The sequence below is a fragment of the Lepisosteus platostomus genome, chromosome 12 (assembly GCF_059453375.1).
Source record: "Lepisosteus platostomus isolate fLepPlt1 chromosome 12, fLepPlt1.hap1, whole genome shotgun sequence".
NCBI lineage: Eukaryota > Metazoa > Chordata > Actinopteri > Semionotiformes > Lepisosteidae > Lepisosteus > Lepisosteus platostomus.
Window position 1 is genome coordinate 703,398 of NC_142622.1, and position 10,688 is coordinate 714,085.

At 41.0% G+C, this 10,688-nt stretch overlaps 1 long non-coding RNA gene across 1 annotated transcript; it reads left to right on the forward strand.

Annotated features, from left to right (window-relative positions):
• Positions 1-9,233: 9,233 nt before the first annotated feature.
• On the forward strand, positions 9,234-10,294 carry LOC148650775 (uncharacterized). The gene is made up of 2 exons (XR_015925515.1): positions 9,234-9,440; positions 9,618-10,294. It is a non-coding gene; the product is annotated as an uncharacterized LOC148650775 (long non-coding RNA).
• Positions 10,295-10,688: the final 394 nt, after the last annotated feature.

Consider the following 10,688-nt stretch of genomic DNA (forward strand, 5'->3'; position numbering starts at 1 on the left):
ATGGAATATTAGACAGTTCATTGGTTTTAAATGAGCCCAACCAACAACACGCTGGAAAGAAAATTGTAATATAGAACTGATTTTCCTCGTAGACCAGAAGGTACTCTGGAGTAAGCTCTTCATGGTAGTCCAGTACCCTCTGCCACCCGGTTTAGCTACGCAGCGTTTAACAAAATACCAAGTACGGGCAAAAAAAAGTGTTTTTTTTAATCTGACATCTTTCTGAAACAAAGCTAAGGAATTGTCATAATTCATGTTATGGCTGGATATTTATAAGATACAATATATATAAAATTCGATATTTTACTTATTATACCTAGGGAGTTTGTGCAAATAATTGATGAAACATTCTAATTTCACATATATATATTTACATTTTAATCGACTTCTAACTTAGTCGTACTGAACAGCATCCTTATCAATGTATGTTACACTGCATTACAAATGGTCTGTAAACAACAAAACCTTGAACATGGATAATATGACGTAATATTACTTTAAAAAATAACTTCATGTTTACAGTTATGAAGCCTGCGTAACAGACTGCAGGCAATGTACAAGAGATGTTATCTGTTCTTTTAATTAAGAGGTTTCTCAAAAACAAAAATGGAAAGCACAACATTGTCCTAATTTAGTGGGAAGTGAATCACCTGATTGTTTAGTGGAAAATAGTGACACACGGTCTTACATAAGCAGATTTCTTCAGTGGATTCGGCCAGAAGCACATTGCCTTTACTGAATTAAGATATCGTATACGCAAGATTTAACGCAAAATACTAGTGAATAGCTTTAGCGTCTGCAGTTCAGTATTTTTACCCACAGATACATGATTATAACTTATTTTAAAAAGCAACATCGCCGAAAGCGAACCAGAACAAGCCATGCGGAACACAAATGAGAAACGGTTTCGTTGAAAGACTCTGTCACGGAGTTGCGTATATTCGTTGTTTGTTTTGTTTCAGCTTTAGGGGCATTATTCTATATTTTTAGAAGTACCGAATGCAATATGTTGGTATTGAAGGTGCTGCTAGAGTGCATTGTAAATCACTTTCTATAATAAAACGGACGGAGGAGCACTATGGATTTAATTATTATTTTTAATTATTGTTCATCGCGAGCTGAATTGTATATTTTTTCCCCACCAACAAATAGTTTATATAAACATTTTTCATGTCATAAACTCCATCAGGACATTTAGAACAAACTTTATCAAAAAGTGTCAAAAACTTTAGATTAATGTAAAGAAATACTATTTTCATGTACATACAAACAGCTTTCGGTGTACTTAGCGCTTCTAATAATAATCTTCAACATAATTTAATGTAAACGGGGGGCAGGTTGGTTCTGTCACTCTGACACTGGGGCCGTTACAGTGAGGATACAGCTGCACAGCGCACGATCGGTTTGATTTACCGTAGTATATAACAGAAGTTTGTAATGTTGGGTGAACGTCTTTAATATATCTTTATAACATACATTACGGTAATTTGAGATTGACGTTTCATTTCGATGCATACCAAAAATAAGCAACGAAAAAATAAATGTTGCTTTAATCGCTTTTTGGAATATATAGCTTGCACATACTTTTTTTTTTTACCATTTTAGCAGCTCGTTCAGTTCAGAAGGAGATGGCAACACGTTTTTTTTCAGAGATGAACAGCAGTGGTTTCAGACCAACCTGTGCACATTCACAGTCTGAAATAACAATTTCTTTGCTGTTTCCGAAGGTTGATGATTCTAAAAAAGTAATCATTATATCGCCAAAACACACAGATCTTCCCTTTTGACAATCACATGAAAACGACAATATTTGGACAAACTAAGCCAAACGTATAACAAAATAACTATTCCCAAGTATGTTCAAGGAGTCAGCGTGTCTGGAATACGAAAGCAACATTGTACCGCACTCAGGTCAAGAGCACAGGTAAAACACTTGTGACACAACCGAATCCGAATTATTTTCAAGGAAAATCAAATAACCAACATTTTAAAGTGCAGAAGAACAAGTCGTGACCTTTAACGTACTGTAAGCACAGGTCACGTCGGCAAGTTTCGCTGCCGCGTACCTCCCTGTCGGTTGCTGTCGGAATGATCCCCGTGTCCTCACTGTACCCGGGATCCCAGTCTAATACTGTAAGACTGTATCATCACACACGGGCGTCAAATTCCTCGGCCACTGTACTCCTCGCTGCTTGGTTTCTCGCTACGTTTGTTGGATTTTCTGGGTTTTAAATAACGTTTGATGTTCTGTGAAGAAGACTGGGGAACGGGTATTGCTTGGAAAAATACGGGTTATTATGTAATGTGTAATTAAAAAAAAAACAAGCAAACACAAAAACTTTCGGGACTGATCTTCACCTCGAATGTGCTGGCGGACTGGGCGCTAGCTGTGCAGGTTCAATGAAGCCTCCTGTGGAAATCTCACGATGCCTTCAGAGCACAACGCGAATTACTAAACACGGGTGCGTATTAAAATCAAAATCAAAGACTATTTTAATGCATAAGCCTAAAACGTTATTATCTGTTTAGTGTGTTTACTCTGGAGACATTGAACCAGCTCAATAAAAATGATGTCTTGTTCGTATACAGGACACGTCATGGGACGTAAAACATTTTTCTCCCGACTGTAAAAAAGACTGAAGCTGCTGTAAAGTATCCAGTCAGGGCGCTGAACCGGTGCCACTCAGGGACTCCGTGGCTGGTAGCCCCCACTGTGGGAAGCTGCGTGGGTTCTAACCTGCAGCTTGTCGGAGACCACAAATCGCAAAGGCAGACTGGGAACAGAAGGGAGTTACACACGTGGTAAGACACACCTTGCCCACACACCCACACCGGAAGCCAATGAACCTCGGGAGGAAACCGGAGCACCCAGGCTAAACCAGGACTAAACCCCGGGCTGCTGCACTGTGAGACATTGACCACCCGTATTACCGCGTTGTGCAATATGGAATTTCAGACCTTATTGTATTGTATTGATATTTTAAATGGCCTAAAGAGGGACAGTATATCTGCATGCATTAAGTAGATTATCAAGATGTGAACAAACTTTCCTATTTTGCGTTATTTTACGGAAACAGATAAAAACGAAATGAACGCTGAGTGATTTTGGACTCAAACAGGGGGGTCGGGGAAAACGTCGGTGGTTTCGGGAGGTATGTGAACAACATATATGCACCACAGTCATGTCGTACAGCGAGGCAAAGGCAAGGTCGTCAAATTCAGATGAAGGGCGACCAATGGCGTACAGATGGCTATTGAGAACTGCTGGGAGAAATGGAATAGAAAATGAGATCACCACACCTTATTGCTACAAAGTGTTTACTGTTACCGAGTCACTAATATCAAGAACAATAGGCTCGTAATAATATTTGTTATAGTGTTTGTGGAAAAATTGTATGTATTTGAACGCCAGGGAATATGCAGCACCACGGACAACAGTAGAAAGTTGCTATGATTTCAAATGCGGCTCAACGTTTTTCTTCTTAGGTCGATACAATTTTGAAAGCCCATCTCCAGGCCTGGAGAGCGGCTGCACAGCCGGATTCACTGCTCCCTGCAGCTCTGCATCACCTTGAGACCGGAAAACAGTTCAGTTACTGGCCTTCGGCAAATGCCGAGTTGGCTCGATAAGAGTTTCGCTGGAAGTAAACTCGCGGTTTCGCCAGGTTCTCCACGGCTCCTCTCCACTGCAGCCGAAGGTTAGGGATATAAATCAGTTCGCTAACACCCATCTGACTCAATTTAACACCTCTCTGTCTGTCATTAAGAAAGGCCTCTCGATTCCAGACCCCGTGGACGGGCTCTGGTACCTGCACGGCGTTAGCCGGCTTGTCTAGAAATACAGGCTGTCGCAGCAAATAAAACACTGCTCGACATAAATGATAAACAAAAAACGCAGCAAGCCGAGAAGAGAACGATACTTTAACGACACAAAATCTGCAGAACAAAAAATGACCCATTTGACTGCGTCTTTGTCTAAGGAGGTAACTTCAACCCGCTTTGTCCCGGGTAGTCTACAGTCGAACAAAACTTTAAATGGTGTGGAGTGCGGGCAAAGTCTGCCCTTAGATCAGTGGCCGATGATCACACGGCCCTTGACAGATCAAGCAATTGATTTGCTGGGATAATAATTGAGATCAGAGTAGGACGGAAACCCGCGCGGACCCTGTGGGTCTCCTGCCTCGGCGCTAAAAGCAGGTTTCAGCTCAGGAGCAACACGGATCTGATCCAGAGAGCTGCACGTCACGGTGGTTTAAGACAACTACTGAGAAACAGGGGGAGGGTGTCAATGTCGGTCCGTTTGAACTGAAAATGACAGTAAATTATAATAACTTAGAGCTCAGGTGAAATGCAGACCCACAGAAACCGTGGCTCTAGGGACTTTACAATAGAAGAGCACCACCGCTTTAATCCATCGACCTCCGCAGACTTTCGAGATGATACGCGTGCCATTTTACTAAACACATAGTCAAGTCACTGTAAACCACGAGACAAACAGAAAGAAAACCAACAAGAAATGAGTAGCTCTCGAGTTGAATTTTCGCTACCGCTCCTATTGATAAGCCACCTTTAAAGGCGCTATATAAAATAAAGTTTATTATTATTGCGACTTCCATTCCTCATTAGTCGTGAATCATAAATTTGCTGTTCCAATTTCCTTCATTAGGGATACCTGGAATGGATTTTAATAACTGCAAGAAAGTTCCTGTCCAACTATTAACGGAGTACTGTAGGTCAGTCTGGACTCCTGCAGAGAGTGAATGAGTGCTGTCCTCCTTTTACACGCTTGCGAAAAGAAGCAATAATCAAGAACAGTCAGAACTTCATATATGAATCATAGTAATTTTAGGAGCTCGTTACTCATACAATTCCAAGCTGAAGTATACAATGGTTCAGCATACAAATATCCTAATGCATATAAGTATTAATAATTGTTTCCTTACACCAATGACAGAGTTCAAGAAACTGATTTAACCTTGATCTTGACTAATAAACAGTTAACACCCAAGCGTGGTTAATGGGTATAATAAAACAAGATGTTTAAGTGTCGATTTTATTTCATATTAAAATCTGTGGATTCCCCAAAAAATAAAGAGCTCTGAAGTGCGATGAACACAACACTTTCCATTAAAAGCTCAGGTGAGCAAAGCGCTGCTACTAACACAGTTTCTGATACTGCTGTCGTTATTGTTGGCTTTGTTTTCACGCGTTTGTATGAACGTGTGGTAAGCAGAAGGTTGTGTTTAGTGTGGGATCCGAAGCGAGGTGAAATGAGAAAGGATGCATCAAACACGATGAAACGAGTCTTCTGAGTCTGTCCTCCCTGCCTGGGCGTCCCGGGGCGCACTGAGACGCGAGTGTCACCACCAGCCTCTGCTCTCTCCGCTGCTGTGCTTGCTATTGGCTCTGGGGGAATCGCTGTCTTTTTGCGCCCTCGCCTGTTAAGAAAGAGGAAGTTGCTGGTTTCCAGAAACAGCAGCGTCTTACACTGATGAGGAATTCTTGTTTTTAAGACTGTAAGGACGGCAGCATGTCGGAGAGGGGCTGTTTGTTACCAGACAGGTCCGTCTCTTATCGTGGCGAAATACCGTTTGGTTTTGGTATTGAAAGTTTTTAACTACTTACTTTCATTTTAACTTCAGGACATCAGTGAACATGTTGTGTCGAGGTAGATATGATCTATTAAAGTATTTGCAATTGGCAAGACCCGCCTGCAAGACATACCGGCTTTTGAAAGAGCAGCAGAAGAACAACACTGTAATGGTCAATAAAACCTGAGGAAACTGGCTGCTTTCAGGAACTTTCTCACTCAAGGTCAAACAGAATATTGGCTACTTGGGAAGTTTACTAGATAGTTTTCTCGGCCTTTTTGAAATCCGATAATCACACTAAGATCTTCCTTAAACTCGGAAAATATTTTCTCCTGATAATCTAAAGATTGCAAACGTTAATTGTGTACCTTGTATACACTGTCGAAACTCGGAGTGCTGAGGACCAGATCTTTATCTAACCTCGCGTCTTAACTGTACACGCCAAATGTATTAAACACTTCATTGTCTAGCTCGGTCAGTGACTGGTAACACGGAAATTCCTGTTCTCTGTGGGCGTTGCCTCAGTAGCATCATTGTGCTGGAGTTCTGCCGGAAGCGGACCGCCCTGCAGTTACTGTACCCCCTGAAGGAGCTGCCAGTTCGACCTGGTCTTCTCTTCTGACTGGGGCTTCAGCTCGAAAACACACGAGTCCCGCGGCTACTAGGAGTCGGTCAGTAGTACTTCCGGGGTACTGGACCTGTTCGTAGTAATATTGAGTATAAACAAGACATGAGTCAGAGATCGTGGGTTCGAGGAATCGAATCTAGCCGGGACTCGGGAGTCTGCAAACGTTATACACGTTTAATGATATTGTTAAGTGCATCTCCACCGTCACACTAAAAGGGACTGATGAATAATGCATTACAAAGTGAGGGTTGTTAAACCATAACGTCTTGCTGAACTTCTTACATAAATGTGGCTTAGGTTCTTCACCTATTAATATTTTGACGTTCATATCTAAGGAGTGACAGAAACTGCACAGACATTTTTATCAGTTTTCAGAAATCATTTAACTCATCTGAAAGTTAAAGTTACTCACATTAGGAGGAAACAATGTTTAGTTTAGTATAACTCCCTAAATATGTCACAGGTAAATATATACACTTTAATAAACAATAGTCATGAAACCAAATATGCATTTTTGAATAAGGGCTGTCCTTACTTGATACCTGGACCCGAGGACACTAATAAATTCATTTAGAGGTTATCAAGAGCCTTCATAATGTGATGACAGTGCATTAAGGATACATTCTGTCAGTGGGCCATTGAGCAATTAATTTGAGCCTCTTAATTCTTAATGGTTGGTTCTTAATTAATTGGTGGTTCTTAATTAGCTTTTGAAGAGATGGAAATGAGATCAACAGCACAGTAAACATCATACTGTATGAGGGCCCATAGATCTGCCGGATGAACATGTGATGCTGGATAGCCATGCTGCCATCTGTGCTGGGGCCCCGGGTTCAATTCCTGGGCTGCTGTCTGTGTGGAGTCTGTATGTTCCCCTTGCGTTGGTGTGTGTTTCCTCCAGGTGCTCTCGTTTCCCCAAAGACATACTGGTATAACTGGCTTCTGGAAGAACAGGCCCTGGTGTGTGTGTGCCCTGAAATGGACTGGCATCCAGTCCAAGGTGTATCCTGCCTTGTGCCCCCTGCTGGCTGGGACAGGCTGCGAGTCCGCCACCCTGAACTGGGACTCAGAAAATGAATGAATGAACTCGATCTGCAGCTCTCAGCCACTTCATCAGTATAGTTTAGTGAGTTTCCCATCAGTGCACCTCAATCACGTGTCTTTATATTGTACTTCAGAAAGAACTCATCAGCACAGGTTGTCCAATCAATGTGTGGAGGATGAGATATAGTTTCCATGACAATGTCATCCTGTCTTTAAATATTGTTGATTAAAATTCATTTTTATCACAATATGTCTGTGATTGATTTGAAATATAATTTTCAACTTTTCGAAGGTTGGTTAAGAACCACAGTCTACTGTAGAATCCCGTCGTACAGAAATTAGTTACTACCACATTAGCAGGCAATTATGATATAACTGAGATCACAAAACCACAGTAACATTAGTAATTAGTAGAGACACTACTCCAGAGTGATAGGAAAGACAGAAGAGAGGGAAGTGTAGAAATACATATCACAAAGAGTATCCAGGCTCAGGAATTAAAGTTAGAGGAATAGATAACTTCCAAATATACAGTATTTGGTTCAGGCTGGTGTAAAACTGCTGTGAAGGTATAGTGATAGCAGTATGTTATAGACAACAAAATGCAGGTGTTGATTATAAACACGATACAATGAAATTGAGAATTTCTGCAAAAATACTTTTTATGGGAGAATTTAACTTTCCCAACATAGCCTTGGAAAACTCTAGGAGCATCAGCAAGAGAAACCAAAATGGTAGTCATGGTGAATGCATAATGCATGGTTTGAATTGAGCTGAGGGGACAGTGGTAAACATCTAGATGATTTAAAAGAGAAATGGCAGATGCTAATTGCTATGTGAGAACATCACTCAGGAGCTCACTAGGGAAGAAACAGACAGCAGGTCTCAGGCAGTAGGAAGGTCTTTATTAAACACTAGCAGCACAGAAGAAATGGAAGTGTTTCAGGTGCTAGAAGCACTGGAGATGAATAGATCCCCAGGGTCCGGTGACACTGCACCTACCTTCTGTATTCAAGGATACCAGAGATGTCAATCTGAAGCCACTGACACAGCTCTTCCCACTGTCCTCAAGACAGGAGAGACCAGGAACAGCTCTTCCCACTGTCCTCAAGACGGGAGAGACCGGGGACAGCTCTTTCCACTGTCCTCAAGATAGTGTCTCACCCCAGACAGCTCTTCCTACTGTTCTCAAGACAGGAGAGACCAGGGACAGCTCTTCCCACTGTCCTCAAGACAAGGACAGGATTCAGGGAAACGTGTGCATTTTGATTGAGAATGATTAATAAAAAGGAAGCCAAGAGTACAGATAAGCAGTGATTTTCAGAATAGAGTGATGTAATTAGTAGTTTTTTCTGGTATAGTAAGCATCCAGTTGAGGTCAGCTGGGTGATGAAAAAATCTGTTGATTGAGCATATCTGGTAAACTAGGAGGGTGTGTTCACATCAGTGTTATATAAGGAGCAGTGTGTTCTGGTCAAGCAACTTCAAAGGTTTGTGTTCAGAAATACCAAATATGCTGGTGGGGATTTTGTCAATGAAAATGCTAACTGAATCATCTCTCATTACATGCTAGCTTAAAAGGATATCCATTCAAGTGCAACTGTTTTAAAATGTCCTTCTCAGAAGCAAGGCTAAAGTGCATAGACCCATTTGAAATTTGCAGCAGACCTGCAATTTATGTCAAATTACCTTTCAATTGAACTATGAATCTTTAACTTTAATAATTTAAGTAAAACAAAAAAGTCAACAGTAATAGAAGTTTCTTGTGTATTACAGTAGATCTCAGTAATGTCTTTGAAATACTTAAGACACAGGGTGAAGGAGTTTGACGTAAATTTAAAATGGACACTTCACAATGGTAGGGCATTTAAAAATAAAAAAGGATTAACTCTTATTCCTACAATTAAAACCTACCCGTGTATCTTACTATATACTGTGATTATCTTTTTTTTTTTCAAAAAAAGGGTGGAGCAGTGGCTCTGTGGCTCAGGATCTGCGCCTGTGGCTGGAAGGTTGCTGGTTCAAATCCCACAGCTGGCAGAGAAATCCTACTGTGTTGGGCCCCTGAGGAAGGCCCTTAACCCCAACTGCTCCAGTGGTGCTGTACAATGGCTGACCCTGTACTTCTCCATTGTACTTCTCTCCCTGTCTGTGTGTCTCATGGAGAGTGAGCTGGGGTATGTGAAAAGACAAATTCCTGATGCAAGAAATTGTATATGGCCAATGAAGTGATGTTATTATTGTTATGTTATCACTTTTACTACTTCAAGATGTAATGCTCATTGTTTTTGTCTCAGTTATCTGTAAATTGCAAGTTTGTTCTTAATTACTAAAGTACTTGCTTTTACCTGCAGGGAGATCCCCTTCAAGTGTTCCTCCAGTGATATTTAATGGCAGCAGCTTTCTCACCATGCCACCATGTAGTCTGACAGTGACCAAGGCTGCATCTGCTCACTACGGGGAGACATCTGAGGAACTAAAACAGGCTCTAAAATGGCTTTGGGGGTCCAGCAGGGGGCTTTCTTCCATCTGGACCCAAAGTCCCAAACCAATTCCCCAATGTGGTGACACTGTGATGTTGGAGTTGCTACCCTTTGGATGAGACATTAAACCAAGGTCTTGACTACTTGGGAATTAAAAATGCCAGTTGGCAATTTTTGTACGATCAGGGTGTGTTAACCATGGCGTCCTGGTTAAATTGCTGTTCTGACACAAGCAATTATATTGCTCCTCTTACTGAAAGATCTGACAGTCTCTCTAGACCAAAATAACTAAGAAACATCATAATGTTCCTTGCCACTTAGACCTCAAAGCAGCAGTGACAGCAGGAGTCAAATCAGAAGGCAAATGGATATGGAAACACCAAAAACAGATAATTTGATTTACAGTGAAACTGAGAGAATTTCTTGAGTCAGTTAAGTAAAATAAAAATTGACCTAGTATTGCTGGAAGGCCCAGAGAAATGACTTGTTTGTTTAAAAAGACTGTTCTTTGAGTTAAAAGAAACAATCTAATATAATAATTGCAGTAATTCTGGTGACACGGTATATTTTCAGCCTCAAATACATGTTCTACAAGAAATCACATACACACAATGCTGGACTGGTATGATGTTATGTGTTGGGTTTGGTTGGAATAAGAGTAAGTGTTGGCAGACAATCTCCAGTATTACAGCTGTTTGCTGTGAAGACGTGACTTTTATTTAAGGGAAAGTGGAGTATTTTCAGAAAATTACCAGTGTTGATTGATATCTGTGTTTTTGGAGCAGGATTTTTCACCTGTATGGAAACCACAAGACCTTTCAGTTTTACATAGATATTTCCACTTTTAAATTTTGTGATCTTTCCATGAGTACCAAGCACCTGTAGCCTGCTAATTCAGTGACCCACAATCACTTGTATACAGATTTATTTCATGTAACAAAA